A 23,098-nucleotide genomic window follows, 5' to 3' on the forward strand; every position below is an offset into this window, starting at 1 on the left:
GGCAAAAGCGCCGTCCCGGAGCGACTAAAGGCTGGACTCTGCAGCAGTGTAGTAGCTCTTGAGCCTACTGACGTGCACGACATCACTAGACGCCAGAGTAGATGACGAGGTTGAGCTCACAGGAGCAATTTCATAAGTCACAGGCGTCACCTGGCGCAGCACGCGGTAGGGCCCTGTGTATCGCGAAAGGAGCTTTTCGGAAAGTCCAACGTAACGACAGGGCGACCACAGGAGCACGAGTGCACCAGGCGAAAACTGTACGTCACGGTGGCGGGCGTTGTACTGACGCTGCTGCGTGGTTTGCGAGTCCGTCAGTCGAGCACGGGCAAGCTGGCGTGCATGATCGGCGAGGGCGATGGCGTCGCGCGCATACTCGGTTGCTGAGGTCGCAGCAGGAGGAAGTACCGTGTCAAGGGGCAAGGTCGGTTCGCGACCGTAGAGTAGATAAAATGGAGAAAATCCGGCGGTGTCGTGCCAGGAAGAATTGTAAGCAAAGGTGACGTAAGGAAGGGCAACGTCCCAGTCGTGGTGGTCCTTCGAAACGTACTTGGACAGCATGTCGGTAAGAGTACGGTTTAAGCGCTCTGTCAGGCCATTGGTTTGAGGATGGTATGAGGTAGTCAGCTTGTGTTGAATAGAGCAGGAACGCACAATGTCGGCGATAACTTTCGAGAGGAGGTTACGACCACGGTCAGGAAGCAGCTGTCGCGGGGCGCCATGCACTAAGATAATGTCACGCAAGAGAATGTCCGCGACGTCAGTGGCGCAACTGGTAGGTAGAGCCCGCGTGATAGCGTATCGGGTGGCGTAATCAGTTGCGACGGCTACCCATTCGTTCTCAGAGGATGACGTGGGAAAGGGACCGAGGAGGTCTAATCCAACACGAAAAGACGGTTCCACAGGGACGGTGATCGGCTGGAGATGACCGGAAGGTAGCACCTGAGGCGTTTTCCGACGCTGGCAGGGATCACAGGAAGCAACATAGCGTCGGACGGAGCGAGCAAGACCCGGCCAATAGAAGCGGCGGCGGACGCGGTCGTACGTGCGGGTTACGCCAAGATGTCCTGCAGTGGGTGCGTCATGTATCTGAAAGAGCACAGTCTGTCGTAGATGTTTTGGCACGACAATAAGAAGATCAGGGCCATCAGGGAGGAAGCTCCTTCGGTACAGAATGCCGCCCTGGAGGACATATCGGCGAACGGACGCGTCGGTAGGTGTAGAGCGCAGACGCTCGATGAGTACTCGCAGCGATAGGTCTCGGTACTGCTCATCGGTGATGTTAGCGAAGGCAGACACAGAGAAAATGCCGTCGGCGGTACTACTGTCGGCGTCGTCAGGCTCGTCTACCAGGTAGCGAGACAGGCAGTCAGCGTCCTTGTGTAGTCGGCCAGATTTGTAGGTGACAGAGAACGAATATTCTTGGAGGCGTAAGGCCCAGCGACCGTCTTCCTGAAGGGTATTTCAATGAGCATAACCAACAAAGCGCGTGATGGTCTGTGATAACGGAAAAGGGTCGGCCATATAAGTATGGGCGGAACTTCGCAACCGCCCAAACTAGGGCCAGACACTCACGCTCAGTGATGGAATAGTTGCGCTCCGCGGGCGAGAGGAGCCTGCTGGCGTAAGCGATAACACGGTCGTTGCCACGCTGGCGTTGTGCCAGTACTGCGCCGATTCCGTGACCGCTGGCATCAGTACGGACTTCGGTAGGCGCAGAAGGATCGAAATGGGTCAGAACGGGAGGCGTTGTGAGAAGATCGATGAGAAGCGAGAATGCAGAGGCCTCGTTATCGCCCCACTGGAAAGGGGCGTCTTTCTTCAAAAGCTCGGTTAGTGGTCGTGCTATGGCCGCGAAATTTTTGACGAAACGGCGGAAGTACGAGCAAAGGCCGATGAAGCTGCGCACATCCTTGACACACTTCGGAACAGGGAAGTGCGTAACAGCATAGATCTTGCCTGGGTCCGGTTGCACTCCGTTCGCGTCAACGAGAAGTCCAAGGACGGTAATCTGGCGACGGCCGAATTGGCACTTCGATGCGTTGAGTTGCAGACCGGCTCGCCGAAATACGTCCAGGACTGCTGAGAGGCGCTCGAGGTGCGTAGCGAATGTTGGGGAGAATACTATAACGTCGTCCAAGTATCACAGGCACGTGGACCATTTGAAACCGTGAAGAAGGGAGTCCATCATGCGTTCAAAAGTGGCAGGAGCGTTACAAATGCCGAACGGCATCACCTTGAATTGATAAAGACCGACGGGTGTTACAAAGGCAGTCTTCTCGCGGTCGAGATCGTCCACGGCAATCTGCCAATAGCCGGAGCGAAGGTCAATAGAGGAGAAATAGCGAGCACCGTGGAGGCATTCAAGGGCGTCATCAATCCGAGGTACGGGATACACGTCCTTTTTGGTAACCCTGTTAAGGTGCCGATAATCCACGCAAAAGCGCCATGAGCCATCCTTCTATTTTTACCAGCACAACCGGTGACACCCATGGACTACATGACGGTTCAATAATGTTCTTGGCAAGCATTTTGCGGACTTCGGTGTGAATCACTTGACGCTCAGCCGGTGATACTCGATACGGGCGGCGATGAATAGGAGGGGCATCTCCGGTATTAATGCGATGTTTAATAGCTGTTGTTTGGGCCAAAGGACGATCGTTAAAGTCAAAAATATCTTGGTAGGAAATTAGAACGCGGTAGAGCGCACGAGCGTGCTCGGACGGCATGTCGGGTGCAATCATTTTCTGTAAGTTGGCGATGGTACAAGTTGCCGACTGCGATGGTAGAGGAGGATCGGTTGAATTGTCGTCTACTGAAATCGATGCTACAGAGTGATCCTCGAATGAGCAAAGTTGGGCCAGAGACATCCCGCGTGGCAGCACTTGTGTCGTCAAGGCAAAATTGACCACTGGCAGGCAGACGCAATTCGCCGTAATAGATAAAATAGTATGAGGTAGTGTGATCCCGTGTGTAAGGAGGACGTCTTGCATAGGAGCCGCGATGTAGTGACCGTCGGGCACTGGTGGGGATGACACGAAGTCAACGTAAGTCAGTGCCGAAGGTGGCAAGAGAACGAAGTCGACGGAACTGAGGCGAGGAAGCTGTTGTTCAGCGGGATCCAGAACAGGCAGGTCGAGGCGGAGAGTACTGGCGGAGCAATCGATGAGAGCAGAATGTGCGGAGAGGAAGTCGAGGCCGAGGATGATGTCGTGGGGACAGTGAGCGATGGCTGTGAATAGCACGGTAGTGGAGCGATCGGCGAAGGAGACGCGGGCGGCACACATACCAATTACGGGGCTGTTCCGCCATCGGCGACACGGACAACAGGTGTAGCGGCGGACGTGATTATTTTCCTCAGCCGGTTACGAAGATCCGCGCTCATTACCGACAAATGCGCCCCAGTGTCTATGAGAGCTGATACAGGAACACCGTCGACTTGCACGTCAAGAAGGTTCAGATGAGTGGGCAACGTCAGGAGAGGATTTGGCGGCGTAGGGAGCAATGCAGCGTCACCTCGAGGCGCTGCATCGTCTAGTTTTCCGGCTGGGAGCGGCGTCCGAAGGGAGTCGGCGAATAGGAACGACGGGGCTGGGGAGAGCGATATTGTCGTCGTTGGGGCGAAGGCGAACGAGAATAGGGGCGGTTCGGCGCAGCAGAATCGGTGGCGGCATTATCTGAGCGGGCAGCATAGGGACGAGAAAGGCCACCTGGGGGGCGAGAGTAGGCAGTATATGTAGACTGGTTCAGGGAACTCCAGCGACTGCGGCAGTGCCGAGAAATGTGCCCAATTCGATGGCAGTGAAAACAAATTGGCTTGTCGTCTGCAGTGCGCCATTCAGAGGGGTTGCGGAAACGTGGTGGGTAAGAATGTGCGGGACGGGGTGGAATCGAAGATGCCGGGTGGGGATCAGGGCGATGGGCCGAGCAGATGGTGTGAATACCCATGTTGGCGAACTCCTGGCGGACAACTGCCTGGATCAGGGAAACAGTGACTGCAGGTGCATTGGATGGGCTGGAGTCGAACGCAGCCGGATAGGCGGCCTCGATCTCACGCCGGACAATCCTGGTAACATCGCCAGTGTTGTTGGGACGAGGAGCGTCGGCACAGGAAGATGTCGCTGGGGTGTTGGGCAGACGGGCAAACTGTTGGTCGATACGTCGGCTTTTAGCGAATTCCAGGCGGCGGCACTCTTTTATAACTGCATCCACCGTCGCGACGTTGTTAAATACGAGCAAGTTGAAGGCGTCATCGGCAATGCCTTTGAGGATGTGGGAGACCTTGTCGGACTCAGTCATGTGTGCGTCAACTTTGCGGCATAGAGCCAAGACGTCCTGAATGTACGGGACGTAGGGCTCCGTTGACGTCTGCACACGACCGGAAAGCGCCTTCTGCGCGGCAAGTTGGTGACCGTAGGGGTTGCCGAACAAGTCTCGAAGCTTTTGCTTAAGCGAATCCCAACTGGTCAGCTCATCTTCGTGCGTCCGATACCAAACTCGAGGTGTGCCACGAGGTAAAAGACGACGTTGGCGAGCATGATAGTTGGGTCCCACCGGTTATTGCGGCTGACGTGTTCGTAAAGGCTGATCCAGTCCTCGACGTCTTCCCCATCTTTTGCTGAGAATACACCAGGATCACGGGGAGCGGAGAGGGTGATGTAGGTCGTCGAAGTGGCAGCAGGTGTCGGTGCCGGTGGAGTCGGGTTGGCGTCGCCGGGAGCCATGAAGGTAGGCTCGACGTACCGTCCACTGCGAAGCTCCGTGACTAGGTACAGGGAACGTCCACCTCCACCAAATATGTTACGTAGGAAGACACCGACGAAAAGCTATTTACAAGTATATTTACAAGGCAATACGCCGCAGTTGACCAAGAGGCAACAGCCCGCGCTAGCTTCCAATCGTCGTCTTCGTCTTCTGCCTGCTCGGCTCTTCGTCATTGGGAATACTACCCCGTATCAATATGTAGACAATTACTTGGAGTATGGACTAAAGCTGGGGCCCCATAATTCTCGTAGGAGTTGTGAAGGGTGTGCATATATATAGATATATAGATAGATATAGTATGCATAAACAGGGTATAACCCTGTGTTATATGCTGTTATATAAGCACTAGAGCACGTGCGAAAACAGAACAGTGTGTGCTTACAAATAGCGTACATTTTCATTGAGGGAGTGACGCGAGCATAACAGAGCGAAGGTTAGTTTTCTAGCTGATAAATGACTTTTGAACTGTTAGATCCGTTGGTAGCTTATTTCAGAGCTGCGGTGCGGCATGCGAGAATGTAATTGTTCCATAATCTGTGTGGGATTTAGGAACGGTTAGCGTTTTCCAGGTGAATGATCGTAAAAGGTATGCGGTATTTAGATAATTATTTTTTACAGGACTATCGCGTAACTGTGCTCATGATTTCGTAAAGAAAAACGATAATGTGGTAATCACTGCAATGTTTCGCGGGTAGTATATTCATTATTGGGTACGCGAATGTGATTGGGTCCAATCTTTTTAGGAAGAGAATAGCTCGAAGCGCTTATTTATGGCTGCAATAAATGGCAATAAAGTGGTGTGGTACGTGAGTCCATATATGGTAATAGCTTACGTAATATGCCAGTTTAAAAAACTGACATAAAGAAGACAGAGCGTGTTGGAAGGAAAAATGTTACGTAGTTTTCACAGTATTGTGTTTTTCTTATAGACGGTTTCTGTAGAGTCCTGGTTATGTTTATGTCATTTTGGTTGACTGTCGTGGTGGTCGCCTAAAAATTTCGTCTAGTTAGTGCTTTGTACAGGAGTGTTGTTGAAGTTTAATTATTTATAGTTTATTAGTCGGATGTTTCTTGCAGCGAGAACTATACAGTTACGTTTCCGTGTGGTCGCCGGAAGACAGATTGAAGCCAGTCAGGTAGTTGTAGCAGGACATCATTGCCTTTTTTTTAAGGATCTGTGTCCGTAACAGCTGCCAGAAAAATATTGGTATCGTCTGCGTATAAAATGCAGTCTTATGAGAGGTAGTTGTGTAAATTGTTGATGTGTGCTAGAAACAGAAAAGGACCTACTATGAAGCCCTGTGGAATTCGGGTGTTACTTATCCTTTGGGATGACGACATATAGTTAAACACTACGTGCGGCTTCCACTTCTTCAAATACGTGCTAATCAGGCTAAAGGGTGCTCCACAAATACCATACTTTTCACGTTTTTTTGAGTAATATGTCGTGATACACAAGATCAAAAGCCTTGACTGTCCATGAAATTGCTCATGGTTAATAATTTTCTCTCTAAGTTTATTTAGTTTTTTTTCAACAATGTTAACGCTATCTCAGCAGACTTTTTTATATATCCGTATTAGGATTTAGCATAAACATTTTGCGCTGTGAAAAGTTATCTAGTCCGGCTAGCAGTACTTTTCATCAGAACCTTAAGAAATGGGGACAATGCGAATATTGGTCGGCAATTGGACATATTCATCTTATTCCCTTTCTTAAACACTGCCACAAACTTGGAAATTTGTACACCGTCCGGAACGACCCTGAAATGAACATTTCATTAATTACATGTGAAATGGGTTTGCATGTATTAACCTAACAGTGTTTTAGTAGTGGTACAGATACCAAGTCTAGTCTGGCTGATGCATTATCTCTTAAACAGACGATTAAGTTGTTGACTTCATGAGGGTCAGCTACAGTGCGAAGTAAAACAAACGCACCCAGACATTCGGGTTGTATTTTTCATTATTTCTCTAAACTTTAATTAGTCCCCTGAAGCAACAGATTCAACAAATAACTGATGCAGCCTTGGATCTAAGTCACGTGTTACTCTGAGTGCCATCACAGCACAGCCTGTGCTCCTATGCAGCAGCAAAGTTACGGGCATTCATCTGCTTGCTCCTGCGATAACATTATGACACTTGAACTCAGAGGTACGATTTTTGTTGTGTGAGGTTATAGATAGCCAGTAGGCTACTTGTCTGATGTTAAATACTATGACCCACTGGCAATCCACGATGCACTCAATGAAAACGTTTTTATGCTGTGTGCGGCGTGACTCACCAGTGACCCACACGCAAGAATTCTCGCTCTTGTGTTGCCATCTGAGGTTTGAAATTGCAACTAATATATCTTTTTACTGCATTGGACATGGGGTGGCATGTTTGTTTCGGAGAGTGGAGTGGCGGCACTTTTCTCAGTTGGGTTTCTTGCAAACTTTTCGCCGCAGTTCTTGAAAAAGGTGCCGTGGGATAAAACCTGCATTTTTCTTGCTACTCCCAAACTTTTCAGCGCGTCTCATAGATAGATCCTCATGCTCCTCGTTCAGTGAGGAAAGGGCTGCCAAAAGATCTCACTGAAGTAAAGGTTGCAAATGGCAGTGTTACCGGACTTCAGTCCCAAAATGGAGTGAAGGCACTGAAGTGGATGGACAAGAGGCCTGTTCTGATGCTCACATCTGTCGCCAAATATGAAGCAACTTTGGTGGACAGTGGGAAGAAAACAAAAGACGGCGCACCAATCATGAAACATCAGTCCGGTCTCGATTACAATGCAGCAAAAAAGGGCGTCGACTATAGTGACCAAATGACGTTATACCACAACTGCCTTAGAAAAGGACTCAAGTGGTACAGAAAGGTAGCTGTTGAGTTGCTTGTTGGAAGTGCCATTATAAATGCATGGAACATTTGTGGCATGCTTGAAGGAAACTCTACGCCAATTGTAAAGTTTCAAGATGAACTGGCTCATTCACTGTTCGGCCCTCGTCGAGACAACATCGAAGAAACTCGTGGGAGAAGTGTCCACATGCTAAGAAAAGCTGGCACATCGGCACACAACACTCAGTGGCACTGCACTGGCTGCTATGCGGCCAACAGTACCAGCAATAGCCCAAACACTACGGTGAGAGTGAGAAAAGTGACCACTTTCTGTGAATAACGCTTCGGCAAGCCATTCATCTGTTTGTTGTGCTTTAATTCTAAGCACAAGTAACCTGAGAAGCAAGCTAGCTTCAACAGTAAGATGAGTAGGATGAAAACTTCAAGACATGGCTAATGTTCATACTAAATTTTAGCCTTTCTCTAACTAATAAATATTTCTAACACAGAAACTGACTTCTTGTCTTTTCTAATGACAAGCACTTTGTAGTTCAACATAGGTTTCTAGCATCTTGAATCCATTGAGGGGCTACAGAATGTATTAAAGAAAGATAAAAATGCATAATGTTGTGCTGAATGCTATCAAAACACATGTACAAAAAACTATAGATATTAGTTCGATGAGGACAGTAATGTGCTTTAGCAAGTTAGAAATTTGTTACCAACTTGCCCACATTCACATCTTAACAGATTTAACAATGTTTCCACTACGTGGAGAACCTTGATCTACACTACGTGCTTTTATCATCCTGAAGAAGGTTGGTGTTCCTATTACAACACGTGTACTTAAGAAGCTCAATCTCTCAGGATTTCATGTTGTTTTACTTGACATAAGCTTACGAGGCTTACAGATTACGTGCTCGTATCTCAACGTAAACACTAACTTCCTTTTCAATGATTTTCATTTCTGTAAAAGCACAGTAAATTTCGTCAGACGAGTAGTGCAAATGCGTTTTTATTCTTTCATACTTGGTGCTTGCTATTATACAACTTACTTTTATTACAACTTGCTTGTTTAGAAAACTCATAAAAAACACTCCCCCCACCTTTTTTTTCTTCTTTTACTTTCCATTGACTCTGACTTTCATTATGTTAATAAACTTCAGAAGAGCTTGCTCTCAGGCTAGTTTGTACACACTGCTAAGAATGAAAAAATGGAGAGAAAACGGGACAAGAAAGAAAGGCCTACAGAATGCTGATTTGCGCGCGGCAATTTATATCAAGGACGGGGTGCTGGACCAGGGAAGCTAAGAAGCCGCCACAACAAACTAGGGGAGCTAGGTGAATGGCTTCGATGTCCACACAGAAACATAAATATAGGCATGTTAGAGAATGCTGTGTCATTCAACAACCCCGTGAACGTTGAAAAGTGGGACAGTGATTAGCTGAAAAGAGTTTCAGGGAGCTCCAGGGAGTGGGGAGGTGGATACGGTAAGGGGGCTAGGGTGGTGACGCGCATTAAGGGCATCAAGAATGAAGTGAAAAATTATGGAACATAGGGGGATTGTCTCATCACTGCTCGATCGCTCAACACCAGATAGCCATGGCCAGTTGCCTTAGCCGAGATTCACCTACCCTGTCATAGCATGTGCTGTGCTTGCTGCTCTGCAGTCTTTAGAATAGGCAGGTGTCAGGGAAGCATGCCCATAATGCCTGCAATTAAGTAATAGGCGACTTGCAAAATAGTGCCCGCTCTCTTCCATACACAGCCATGGCTGAACCACTCACTAGCAAATCTGGTAAGAAAATAACGCTGACCTACACTGTTACATGGGCTGCAACAAGTCTGGGCTGCAAACAAGAAGACACAAGACAGAGCGCTGTCATGTTTTTAGCACAGCTCGCTTTCCTAAGTAATGTACCAACAAGGTCATAATATACATTATATAAATACATCAATTTGTAAACAAAATGTTATTTTTAATATAGTCATTTTTAAAAGAGCACAAGGATGATAGCATAATTTTAGGCGTAGTGGCTGCATGCCTTAGCAATGAAAAACTTTTGTCAGAAGTTAAGCAAAGATGTTTTGGCAGCGTAAAAATGTGCATCCTCCTTGCTAAAGCATTCCTGTCCGGGGAGTGCTAGGAGCTTGTCTTGGTGTGATGTAAACCCCTCCACACATTTATATAGTGCGAGAGAGAGAGGTGAGGGGGAGTGGTAGTGGCCAGTGGAGAATCCTTCCGTGAAATAAATTTCTGGCTACGTCACTGAATGTCTGCAATGCCTTGTAATAGCAATAGGTCTTCGATGGAAACACTACAGATGATACCAGTGAACCTATTGAGCCTATTCCTGTTTAGTGAGGTGATGGATGTTTTCCGAAAGAATTATATAAACTGTACAATTGAATGTTTTGTACCACCTGTAATAACCATGCTGTAAGAAAAAATAGAAAGGCTGAGCTTAAATGTTGTAGGAAATCTCTTAAGAGGCTCGAGGATAGGTAAAGATGACTAACTTCCGCATTCTCCACTCAACACTCCACCAGGATTCAAATGCACAGCAGCCCCGCTCCTTGACAGAGGTGGTTGCTTAGCTTTAATTAAACGTCATGTCAATTACTGTGAAAGACAGCATCGTCTTCAGTCTAGGGGTGGCACTACGCTCAGCTCAGTGGAATGAAGCTTCCAGTCATAGATGGTTTCAGAATACAGGGTAAGTGACTTCACATTTTACTCTCTTCGTCGTGAAGTCTAGACACCAAAGCGTCGGTTTGAACAAGTAATGCTTTAAGTGCTCTCTCATGCATATGTTTGCTTACTATTTCCTGCTTCTCCCACATGCAAATGACACAAACATATCTCAATAAAATGATTGTGATTTAAGTGGTACACACACTCTGCAATGTGATTAAATGTTTGTAATAAAAGAACCACTACTCATGTGTTGGTCAGCATCTGCAGCAATATGTTCTCCAAGATATCTTCTTTTTCTCAATATATTCGATATTGTTGCAAATTTAAGAGGTTTTGCAGCTAACACATAGCTGTTTACTTGTGTCTCGAGAACATACAGCTTTAGGTGAGAGGAGCGCTATATTGCATGAGACAAAGGAACATTTTTAGACTGCTTGGTTTATTTTTGTGCGAAAAACAATTGTGAAGGTTTTAATTGCAAAGTAATACAGTAGGTGTTGGCAACGCGAACAAGCCATGCAAAGTGTATGCATTAGAAATGAACTATCCAGATGAGGACCCCCCACTCACTGATATATGTCAATGCTATAATATCAAATGCTGTGAAATTTAACACATATGGTAACTAAAAAAAGGATAACTAAAGCAAGTGCAGCATTAATAAAATAACAATATCAACTGCAAAATTTATATAATTTTTCTCAAAACTTTTACCTTCACATAAACTGTGGCCTCACACACTGTGGGCACCTTTGCTAACAACCTTCACATTTCACTAGTGCTAATTCTAGCTTCCCTCTAGCTTCCAGCTTGATTCTAGCTTCTAGCTCAACTGCAATGTTTTGAACGTCAGGGCATGTGCAAGGGAAAATTAGTTTGTGATGGCCATGTGGATCTGTTTCTCTGCCTGAATAATAGGGAGAGGAGGGCAATATAATTGCCTTGAGAACTATTAAGCAGAAGCAGCATGGTGAATGAGGAGCAGTGACTGGGATAAAACATTTCAGGAGTTCAATGTAGTAAGGATACAGGAGTAATATGATTACCTTCGCAAGAATATGAGGCTATTATAACACTAAGGGAAACAGACTGGCCCATCACAATGAATTTTCAAATATTGTAGCTGATCTAGAACACCTTACACGGCTGCTGTAATTAGGAAAAAAAAGTTGCATTGTCTTAAAAAGACAGCTTTTTTGTTTGTTTACTCTGCTACGCCACTGTACACATTATTACTATTACTTTTTTTCTTTTGGAACAGAAAGTCACCATATGCCTGGAGGTTTTAGATCACCTTCTCGGTGTGCTCCCGATATATGAACAGTTCGAAAACATTAACATTGTTGCTTGGTTTATTGCCCAAGCAGACCGGCACGGAACGACCGACTAAGGAAGCAGGCGTGTGAATACGCACACCCTGTATCCAATCAACCCTTATACCAGTTAATTTTGTACAATTAGACCTCCATATATTGAACTTTAATGTAACAAACCGTTTTACTTTTATGATGTGCATATAGAAATCTTCAATTTATTGAATTCTGTTTATCTGAAATTTCAATTTACTGAAATTATAAATTCTTCTAAAATTTAAATGAGGATATGTGTTGCATTTGAACTGTAAATTCTATGGACGTACAAGCGCTTTTCGGGAGTAAAGCTTCACGATTTCCTTGCCAAGTTTATTCGACTTAAGGACAAAATTCTGCAGCAAAGTTATAAAACGATCACACGTGACAAGCAGCTGAATGCGAGGTATCTGGTACAGACCGACGGGGGAAAACTTACAAATCGCAATAGCACACATTCAGGCGAGTATGTAAACAGGCGAACTAAGCAGGGAACAAAAACAACACAGCACTGCTTTCATAGGTCCCGAATGATCAGAGTTTCGTCAGAGTTGGTGCAAGCACGCATCCGCAGATAAAACGGGCGCCCACCGTGCATTCCCCAATACTTCGAGAGCTGACGCCTACAGGACCACCGGGGTAGGTTATAGCACTTGTTTCTGCTCTGATCGTATAGTGTTCGAATGATGTCACGACAATGCAAGTACTTGCAATAGGGGCGACGACTTTGCACAACTCCAGAACATCACAAAAGACCGTTTGCACATGTACTAACCAGCCAAACAAACTAACCATGGCAGCGAATACCACTTAAATCGAAAATACAACGCAGAAACACCTCGAAAAGGTTTCACCATAGAGAAAGGTTACACCCTGTTTCGCAGATGCTCACAAGAAATTCAAGAAATGTCCAAAACGCACTACCGCCGCCTTTTAAGAATGCAACGGGAGCCAAGCTAAATCAGTAACAAGATGGCTATTTGGGTGAACGCAACGCACCCGTTCGAACCACCGGGTACGCGCAACGCCGGCCCTATCTTTAGTAGTTTGCACTTTCACATCTAACTATTAAAACATAATACATACTAAAATTATTAGAAAATATTATATATTATGTAAGTAAAATGAAACTGTATTTTTTTCAAGGAATTATGATTTCTAAAGTCAGCACACATTGACAGCACTAACTAGCTGCTTCAAGGTAACCGCGCATGGATTGTATCCACTGGTATTCACTTCTCAGTGCATAGAGTTTCCTCTAGGGGCGCTATTCTGGACATTCCGCCATTTTCTTCGGTGCGCGACGTAGGCGCGACGCAAACAAAATGGTGCTGGTGGCCCAGTTTTGCTTATACGTAACGTGACGCCAACTTGACGTTTTGCCTAAGAAACTGAAATGAAGGCACTGAATGTAGCGTTATCGGTAAAGCAAAACAGTTTTCCTCCACAGTAAAAATAAAGCAGCTATCTCAAAGCATATGATTATTCCGTCAAAAACGCATCTTGCTTCCGTCGTCTGCTGCGTACGAAAGTGTCTGCGTTCACCCGCTCGACGGAACGCAGCCGTTAGTTTCACCCAAACGTCACGTCCGGGATGTCGCATTCATTTTTTTACGCGATGTCACATCTGTCTTTGGTTTTGGCGGCAGAATGGCAAGCTCAAAGGTGAGCTACGCTCAAACAATTGGACGAAGATGTGGATCGTTTATCTTTTGGGGCTTGTGCTAGCGTAAGCTATCGTAAGTACTTCACTTTTCCATTCGATGTGTCTCTCCTATGCAAACCTACGCTTTCGGCTGCCTGATACTTCATTTCCAGGTTCCTTACCAGCTTATTTTCCTTGTGACGCATCCCGTGGACCGCCGCACCGATCAGCCAGTGCTACAGTGTACTGGTAAGAGCCTTTTTCACAATCACTTGAACGGAACATTACCTGGTTGCGGTGCTGCTACACGGCAGAATGTATAAATGGCAGATGACCCAAGTGCGGCATGTGCGCGGACTTGTTTAGAGAAAATAAAGAGTATTCATCATTTATCTCGCAATGTAAACGCACATTCCTGACACATGGTTCAGGTCTGCCGTCCGCCGACGAAGGGCGGTAGTGAATGAAGTCGCTAAATGAGTGCTTTGCGGCGTCATTGCACGCGCGGGAAACAGCGTTCGTTTACATAGTAATATGAGCCTTTACATAGCAATATCGCTGCGCTGTGAACAGCCATTCTCTGGTAACCTTTCTCCGTAGCGTAACGCTCGAGTGCTCTGTGCAGATGTGACAAAGGTGTATGCGGTCGGTATTTGTGATTTTCTAGAAAGAAGCTTCATTACAAAGCGCATGATCAGGCTGCGTGGTCGTCCATTCTACTAGAGCGGGACAATCAATAAACGATACAAGAATGGACATACACATGCTATTGCCAAATAACCCTTAAGGTGGGTCCATTTAATACTGGTGATTTAATCGTGGATGAAGACTGGGATGTTCTCTTTATGTGCTTGCTTCAAAGTAGGATAAATCGAAAGTTGGCCAACAAATTTTACTAGCGTTATAAGGTGTTGTGAGAAAGGATGTTGTGTATTTCTTTGTAACGAGTGACTTTTAAGAGTGTGACATTGTCTCCCATCGCACGTGTATATCCCGGCTGAAAGTTATTTTCATGTGCTCAACAGTGCTTCAGGAACCCTCTGAGCGCTTACACGTTGATATTACAGCCACTTGTGAATTCTGGTCCTAATGTAAGCATTAAGGGGTTTTAGCACTCCTCTTAGTGATAACCTTAGACGTTAATTCTATAGTGTATAGTGTTAACTGACAAGCTGGGTCTGGTAAGTTTTACATCTTGACACTAAGAACCTGTGGCATGATGACTTTGAGCAAAAGAACAGTGTAGGTGCCATCATATATACATTCATTGTCATTCATGCACACTATTGGAGGGACTCCAATCTACATTAAGTACAGCGCAATCGGCGCCAGTACCAGTGGTTGCTCAATGTGTGGTTTGGAATTTACGCCAGTGCAATGAGCAGTACCATCTTCAATAACGCACTGACTAGACAGCGTTATGTGAACGATATCCTTGAAGGAGTGGTTGATGAGTTTCTCAGCAAAGTCCCGCTGTCACATCTTCCACTTCTACTGTATCAGCAAGATGGGCCACCTGCATGCAGCAGCAGCCGAGCACAAAACTGGTTTGGTGCTACTTTTCAAATAGATTGGAAGGCACGAGCCTGTAAATAGGCCGGCTAGGTCACCTGACCTCTCTCCGTTAAGTTTCTTTCTTTGGGGTTATGTGAAAGATTGTGCCGGACGTCAGATTACACGGACGTCAGATTAGTTCAAGGTAAGGATAATGGATGTCTGCCATAGAATTCCGGCATCGGTCATCAAGAAAGCCACTAAAGGTGTGATAAAATAGACAGTACTGTGTAGCTGCAAAAGGAGACCTATTTGAACACGTCCTCTAGACTGATGTTCAACGGGGCTTACGAATTAATAGATAGTAAGAGCACACAGTTTTTTTGTCTGTGTGTGCGTGTGTGCCGACATTCTGATTACCAGTTTGGCTCATAGAAGTGGTATATTTAATTTCGTGAACGCATTGGTTTTGCCTTTTCTCTACAAGTTGGTCGCTTTCCAGTGTGTTTATTTCGCTTTTATTTGTTAACGCGAACCTGTTTTTGCAGCACGTATACACTTTCGTGAAAAATAAAACGCTCACTTTATATTGGCTTTGGTCCGAAGCAAGTTTCTGGTGTGAAATATAACTTCGCCCGCACTCTTTCGATGCGGTGCGAGCAAAGTCTGGATTTTGAAACATTCTGTGCCTATTACATTGCTCTTCACATTTCGTGTGTGGTCAGAGCTGCACTTTGGCTGCGTTATCAAGGTGCGTTTGTTATCATTTATCAGTCGGCCTTGAGAGAGATAATAAGTGTGACGTAGAGAGAAAGGAGTAGCTGCGAAACCTGCTGTTGGGGCTCCTTCCGTACGATTATCAAGGTGGTGCGCTGTCTATTCGGGTTTGCGATAGGCAATGCAGTTACTTTCAATCAGCTTATTTGAGGGCACTGCTTTATGATGCGGGTGAGAGTTCATGCACATGGTATTTTTCATAGTTCGTGAGGTTATTTTCCAGTCGGTAAAATGGTACGCAATTAGTATGTGGCTGAAAACACTGCAGTTAGATGTCATTTTGGGATGCCAACAAATGCCTCATTGACACTTTGAAAATTATGAGAGTACTTCTCGAGTTAGGTAATTGTAATTACCAAATTAAATCTCAGTAACGAAAGAATTACTGGCTACTACTCCACTTTACTGGAAACAATATGCACTAGGTTTTCTTCGAGTAACGGAGCTGTTTTTTTAATCTTAGTGCATGATAGCTTTGGAACACTCTCTCTCTTCATCCCTATACCCCGTTCCCCAGTGCAGGGTAGAAAAACGGACATGCGTCTGGTTAACCTCTCTGCCTTTCCTCTCTTCTATTTCTCTCTCTCTATAATTCACTCAGTAACCGTGATGAGGCCAAGCCAGATTCACTCGAAATCGGAATCAACCGCAATCATGTGCGGCAGCACTTATGCTCGGACTAGCAGAAAAAAAAGAGAGAGGCTGCAGTTTTGCAGAAAGGCGAAGCAGTGTTAGTGATAGCCAAGTATGCGACAATTACACGAAGAAAGATTACACCAGCAAGGGGACTCAGGCTCTGAAATTGAACTGTCTCCTACTATGAGGTCTTGTATATACTTAGCGCCGTCACTTCAGTGCTCAAGTCTTCGAGGTCAAGCAAAGTTTCTTGAAGTGCAAGAAATACGTATATATATATATATATATATATGTATATATATATATATATATATATATATATATATATATATATATATATATATATATATATATATATATATGTATATATATATATCGTAAGGAACCGCTTTATTCCAGCCAAGCTCGGACTACTACCTCGCGGTTTAAACTCTGCTGCTGGTGATGATATATGCAGATGGAAAAGATGTGCAGATGAAGTTGAAAGTCAGGCATGTGTTGTGCCCATGTTAATTCTCTCTCGCTGTGCAAGCGGCCGCCTCGCAGCGCGTAAGTACTATAAAATGCATCAAGTATTTGGTTTTAAGCAGGAGACATGCACTATCTCTGTGCCACAGCAACGAGAATCGGGTGGCGTTCTAACAAGCGAGACATGGTAATTGACAAGTGATGTCTGCTCAATGACCATGGAAAGTCGAATAAAACACGAGAAATTTTTCGCATAAGCCAGGAACGCACACAGGAGTCCAAAGAACTTCGTCACCAGGAGAAAAAGTCACAGCACAGTGGGTCGAGTCGCAACGAAACTGGCGAGCGTCCTGGGAGACGCCGGTGTTAAGCGGGGCGAGGCGTCTGCACTCTGCGAGGCGAGACACAAACTGTTCCAAGAAAGGAATTGATGGGGGTACAGGAGTCGAAAGGAATCATACATCAAGAATGAAACTTGGTGAACAGCCATAGATGAAGAAAAGTTGAAAGCCAGTAGTACGTTGTGTAGCCATGTTATAGGCGAATGTCATGAACGGCAGGATTGCATACCCGTTCGTGTGGCCAGGGTGGATGTACAGTCGCATGCAATATGACTTGCAACACTCTTGTTCCTGGTTGAAGGGGCTCCACGTCTGCGCAGCAGCTCTGACGTGAGAAATAGCAGTTTATTAGACACCACTAATTGAAGCAGTGTTTCGGTCTGGAACTTACCATGTGTCTGCACAGCCTTGGAGCCCCTTCGACCACGGGCACCGGTGTTGGAATTCCTATTGCATGTGACTGTACATCGCGATCATTTCAGAGAGGGTATGGTGAAAACACTCCGTCAACCTGTTGGTCTGCGGATGGTAACTGGAAGTCGTCTTGCAAATTGTGTTAGAGGCGCAAAGAACTTCGGTAAGGATAGAAGAGAGGAAGACTGCTGCGGTCACTGAGGAGAACGCGCGGAGCGCTGCGGTGTTAGATAATGTTGTGTAGAAAGAAAGCGGCGATTTCAGCAGCACTCCCGGATGGTAGAGATGCTGTCTCCGCATAGCGTGTTGGATGGTCTATGGCCGTTGCAATCCAACAATTTCCATGTAAGGTCATGGGAAGAGGACCGTACAAGTCTATTCCAACTACTTCAAAACGCGAAGCGGGACAAGGCGGAGGTTGTAAAGAGCCAGAAGGAGCTGTTGGGTTTGCTTTGACAATGAACGCAGGGTGCAACATACTTCGCAACGGCTGAAGATGGGCCAGGCCAGGAGCAGCGACTTCATATTCTGTTGTAAGTCTTGTGGTAGCCTAGATGACCAGTCGTCGCATGATCCTGAAAGGCTTCAAGCACCTCACATTGCAGAGAACATGGTATGACCGGGACCCATTTGTTGCCATCGATCTGATAAATGTTGCGATGTAAAACTCCATTGTGCAACTTGAATTGATTAAGTTGTCGACGAAGTCAGGCATTTGGAGGTGACGAAGAATCTTCCATGCGTTGGAGAATAGTTCAGCAATATGGGTCGATGCGTTAGTAGGACACAAGGACAGACGGGCTGTCGTGTCTTAGCCATTCGAGGGTTACAATGGGTAAAGCCGATGAAGAGGACTCAGGACGTACACAATCACGGAGAGGTTATGGTGAATCGTCATGATTCGGCAGAGGGTAGCAAGAGAGAGCATTGGTGTCTTGATGCTTCTTTGCAGCCCTGTAGGTGACATGGAAATCGTACTCCAGTAGGTGAAGCACACAGCAACCCAGGTGACCTGATAAATTCTTTAGCGATGAAAGCCAGCACAGTGTGTTATGGCGGCCATGAAGACATGGGTGAAATTTTTGCACTGCCCAACAGCAAGGCACTCCTGCTTGGTTATGGTGTAGTAATTTTCTGCACTGGTTAGTGCACGACTACCATAAGCAATTACTCGTTCGCGGAATGTGTTGTCACATTGCAGTAGAATGGCACCGAGACTGACTGCTAGCGTCGGTGTGAAAGACGGTGGGCGCGGTCGGATCAAAGTGGCACAGTACTGGGTCTGAGGTCAGGGCGTGTTGCAAAAGCAGGAAAGCATGTTCACATTCCTCGGACGAAACAAAGGGCGCATTACTGGGGAGGAGTTGATGGAGTGGGGACGTAAGTGTAGCGAAGTTGCATATGAAGTGCCGGAAGAAGCAAGTCCAAGAAAACTGTGCATGTCTTTTTGACGCAGTGAACACAAAATTCGAGGATGGCAGTAAGCTTCTCGGGGTCCGGTCGAATACCTTCTTTGCAGACTATGTGCCCCAGAACTCTGATGGCCTTGCTGGCCAAACTGTATTTGTGTGTGTGTGTGTGTGTTTGTGTGTGTGTGTGCGTGCGCGCACACGCGCGTGTGCGTGTGTTGAGCTGCAAACCAGCATTTGCAAGACAGGCAAGGACTTCATCAAGATGTTGCAAATGTTGTGAGAACATGGTTGAAAACACAATGTCGTCGAGATAGCACAGACAGGTTTTCCATTTCAAGCCACACAAGACTTATCGACCATGCGTTCGAATGTGGCAGCCCCATTGCAGAGTCCAAAAGGCATCGCACTGAACTCGTAGAGCCCATCAGGGGTAGCAAATGTCGTTTTTGCTTTGTCGGATTTGGACATCGGTATTTGCCAGTAGCCTGGTCTAAAGTCAAGGCTAGAAAAATACTCAGCACCGTGGAGTGAATCTAGTGCATCATCCATCCGTGACACGGGGTGAACATCTTTGCGCACGATTTTGTTCAGCGCACGGTAATAGACGCAAGAACACACTGAGCTGTCTTCGTGACAATTGCAACGACATGAGTGTCAACAGCTCAAGTGACAGTTGATCCACGAGGCTACAGTTGGGGTTCGATTTGGTTTATTGCAGTAAGCAATGCAGACCCCTCAGAGAAGCGAATAAGGCCAGGGGTAATCAGAATTGCTCGAGATAGGGTATGGTTATAGGGTAGAATGAATACGCCGCCTTCCACAATGTTACAGGAGTTAACACCTATAATCTCTTCTCTAGGTGGGCAAAGAACGTAATCGGAAGAGGTGACGAGACGAATGCATTCTTCGTGCTTAGGAAGAGAATTGCCAGTGGCATCCAGTTGTGTGAGGCGCTGACGACAAGAGATAGAAGCGAACGCCAAAGATAAAAATTCCCACCCCAAGATGAGTTCATGGGTCACTCACGAAATACCGCAAAAACAATGTAGTGAAGAATTTAGTCTATGGACACACGAACAGTACACGGTGCGATTGGATGAATAATAACGTTGGCTGCTGCACAAAGAGAAAGGCCGGAGTAAGGCAATTCTTGTGTTTTATAGAGTCCCGAACAGTCACATGGCAATAATCGCCAAGTGTCTTGTAACATGGAGCCACCTCAGAATTGCACCAAACAAAGATGATGGATGCAGCCAGTCTCGCCAGATAACTGCATTTTGACTATTCTGTATTGTTTGCATTTTTTGTGCAAAAGGAATTCTTGCAGAGAGTTTTATTTTCAGTGGCCTTCAGTTGACGTCATCTGCTACAACTAGCTCATAAGTTAACTCCATAGCACCACTAGGATGGAGACATTGTGTCGTGGGATGCTTCCTTAAAAGTGGAGAAGAAGATTCTAAAGGAAAAGTGTGAGATGGTTACAGTAATAACCAGGGCATTTGGCATGGGAATGACCCAGCTATGGAGGTATTATCAGATGTGGACAAGCATATAATACCAAATGGCGCCTTGCACGAGTCACAAGTGTCAAATGTAATGAGTATTGTGCATTGAAAGGGCCAAAAATGTTTTGTACATGCAAGGGAACAATATGGGCATTTGATAGCAGTTGCTTAGATGTACTACATTAACAGGAACCAAACGCACTCCCTTAGACATAAGCACGGAGCAAATTCAAGGACTAGATGAAGCTTTGAAGAAGTAACTGCATTTCATGTAGGATAGGTGTGAATGACCTTTTTGTATGAGATCAGTGACAAAAACACTAAATGAATGCAGTACAGTGTCTGTATCATATCTTGTGCAGACCAAACTAGCCTGGAGTTTCAGCGTTCCTTGTCAGTTCATTTAAATAGGCACTACATTGTTCAAAGTGCAATATTGTTCTACAAAACATAATATGCAAGATGTAGCATGCTAACCCTAGTGGCTCAACAACTACTGAACCGAAACCTCAATGAGCAGTGAAGCTTCCTTGTAATTATCATCGTAACCATACTCTTGCTCTTGAAAGTGAACCTCTTTAGTGAATTTGCTTGTGTATTAATTTTTCTTTAGGCAAGTATTTTTTATACATGTTAATGTCTCAATCCGGCTTTCTCTTTCCGGAGCTAAAACAATATGCCTCTTATTTCAATTTGATCTTTTGACCTAGGAAGCCATCATCTGGTGCTGTGTACAGCAAGCACATGCTTCGGGCAAGGAGGGAGCCAGCACCATATCTACATCAGCAAGAACCTCGGTGCTCAAAATAAACATTTTCTGTGCAAATACCTGTCTTTTTATACTTCCAGCATGAATTAATAAGTTTCTTTTGCCTTCACATGCAGGAAGGTTTATAGGAATAAATAGTGACTGTTCAATGCCCAGGAAAAGCATTGAAGCCATTTTACTTGTACAGTGATAAAGTACATGTGTACTTGAACTTGATAGTACAGAAACATAAGGCAAAGTAACAGGCAAAATGCTCAGGGCAGCAGTCGTATAAATGGTAGATGAACACAGCTAATTGTGCTGTCCAGTTTCATTCAGTTTGACCAGGTGTTGCAAGAATTGCCTTCAATATGTATCATTCAGTTTAGCTAGCTACAGTCGAACTCGTACAAACTTTGGAATGTCTGCTGAGAATTTTAGCATAAATGGTATATATGCATCCTTCAGCAGCACTACAAGCCCAATAAGGTTTTTGCGTTACTGTCCCCCCTCCCTTGGGGTTATTGCAGTGTACTTCAAGTGCTTGAGGGTATAATGGAGAATGACTCCAATTTGCTATAAATATGTGCAGTGTTGATGCAGAAATGAGAAGGCTATATAAATATGCAGGACAAGAGCTGGTAGGCCTGGTTATAAGCGTGAATTAGAAATTTATAGACCAAAGGCAATATGAATACAATTTGTTAAATGACATCCATGTGTGGGAACTGGCCACATGAAAGGAAAGAAAGTGCAATACTTGCAACCTACCAACACAAATATCAGTCTAGGGAAGGATTCTGTAAGGATCCACTAAATGGACTATTTCAGCACACACTGATTAGGTAGAGCTCTAAGCTGGTAGAGCAAGCGGAAATCGTCACCATGGGCTCTCGTGCTCTATTCATTCAGCGTGTACTCGAATGGACAGTCCACTTAGTCAACACTTACAGACTAGCCCCCTAGGGCTGTGGAAGCACACAGTATATTAAGCTTAAGTCTGTGTGGAGTGCTGCCTCCTCCTTATGTGGCAAGTCCTCCTGTTTACCTGTTCCTTTCAACTGAGAGCTGAGCACCGCCTAGGTTAAGTCAGAAAAAGCAACCAGCGTCCATAGAATTCAAACTATTACTAGTTGCCCTATAAAAGGGGACAGTCAAGCCTAAAATGACACTTGCCTTGGGCCATATTTTTCGCAATATGCACGAGAATATTGGGATTTCCCATCAATTTTACCCTTCCTACATCACATAGGGAACAACCTGAAAACTTAACACTGTTGCGCAGAGCGATGAAGGGTCAGGATTTGAGCGAGAAAACAACACACGACACCTGAGCGCAAACTATGAACTGGTTTATTTTTCTGCAAGTGAAGCGTACATAAAGCCTACATGCATGCACAGGAGTCCTCTTTCTGGTCTACCTACACCCTCTATTGTCAGCGATTATGCTAATCTCTTTATTGCTGAGTGAAATAGACGACGGGCTGACACATGAGCCCTGTGGGTCCACCTTGAGGTTATATGCTTCCACGACTTCTCTTTTCCTTTGGTTCCTACTTTTCAGCAGAATCATTGTCTTGTGATAATCACCAGTATATAGTTTGTGCTCAGGTGTCGTGTGTTGTGTTCTCGCTCAAGTCCTGTCCCTTCGTCACTCCGAACAACAGTGTTAAGTATGTCGAACCAACAAGCCCACTGCACAATTTTCCTGAACTTGAAAACAATTGTAAAGTAAAGTCCGTGAGAAACGATAAAGTGTTCTGTCGTGACATACAGATTTATGCATGATCACTTTGCTATATAAAAATAAAATTTTAGCCAATGTTAACGAAGAGCTTCACTTTTGGAGTTCACTTAAATAATGTCTGTGATGCATTGCGACAGTACGAGGTCCTGGAGATGCTACTGTGGAGATATGTCAACATTGAGCTTATTCCTGTTTAATCTATGGATAGATGCCTTCACGAAGAGTTGGAGAAACTGCACAATAGAATGTTTATATCACATGTAATAATTATGCTGTGATAAAGTGTAC

At 45.4% G+C, this 23,098-nt stretch overlaps 1 long non-coding RNA gene across 1 annotated transcript; it reads left to right on the forward strand.

Moving 5' to 3' along the window:
- The first annotated feature begins 13,252 nt into the window (after window positions 1–13,252).
- Window positions 13,253–21,141, forward strand: LOC129382084 (uncharacterized). Its single transcript, XR_011891298.1, has 2 exons — window positions 13,253–13,288; window positions 21,026–21,141. It is a non-coding gene; the product is annotated as an uncharacterized lncRNA (long non-coding RNA).
- Window positions 21,142–23,098: the final 1,957 nt, after the last annotated feature.

The sequence above is a fragment of the Dermacentor andersoni genome, unplaced genomic scaffold (assembly GCF_023375885.2).
Source record: "Dermacentor andersoni unplaced genomic scaffold, qqDerAnde1_hic_scaffold ctg00000039.1, whole genome shotgun sequence".
Lineage (NCBI taxonomy): Eukaryota > Metazoa > Arthropoda > Arachnida > Ixodida > Ixodidae > Dermacentor > Dermacentor andersoni.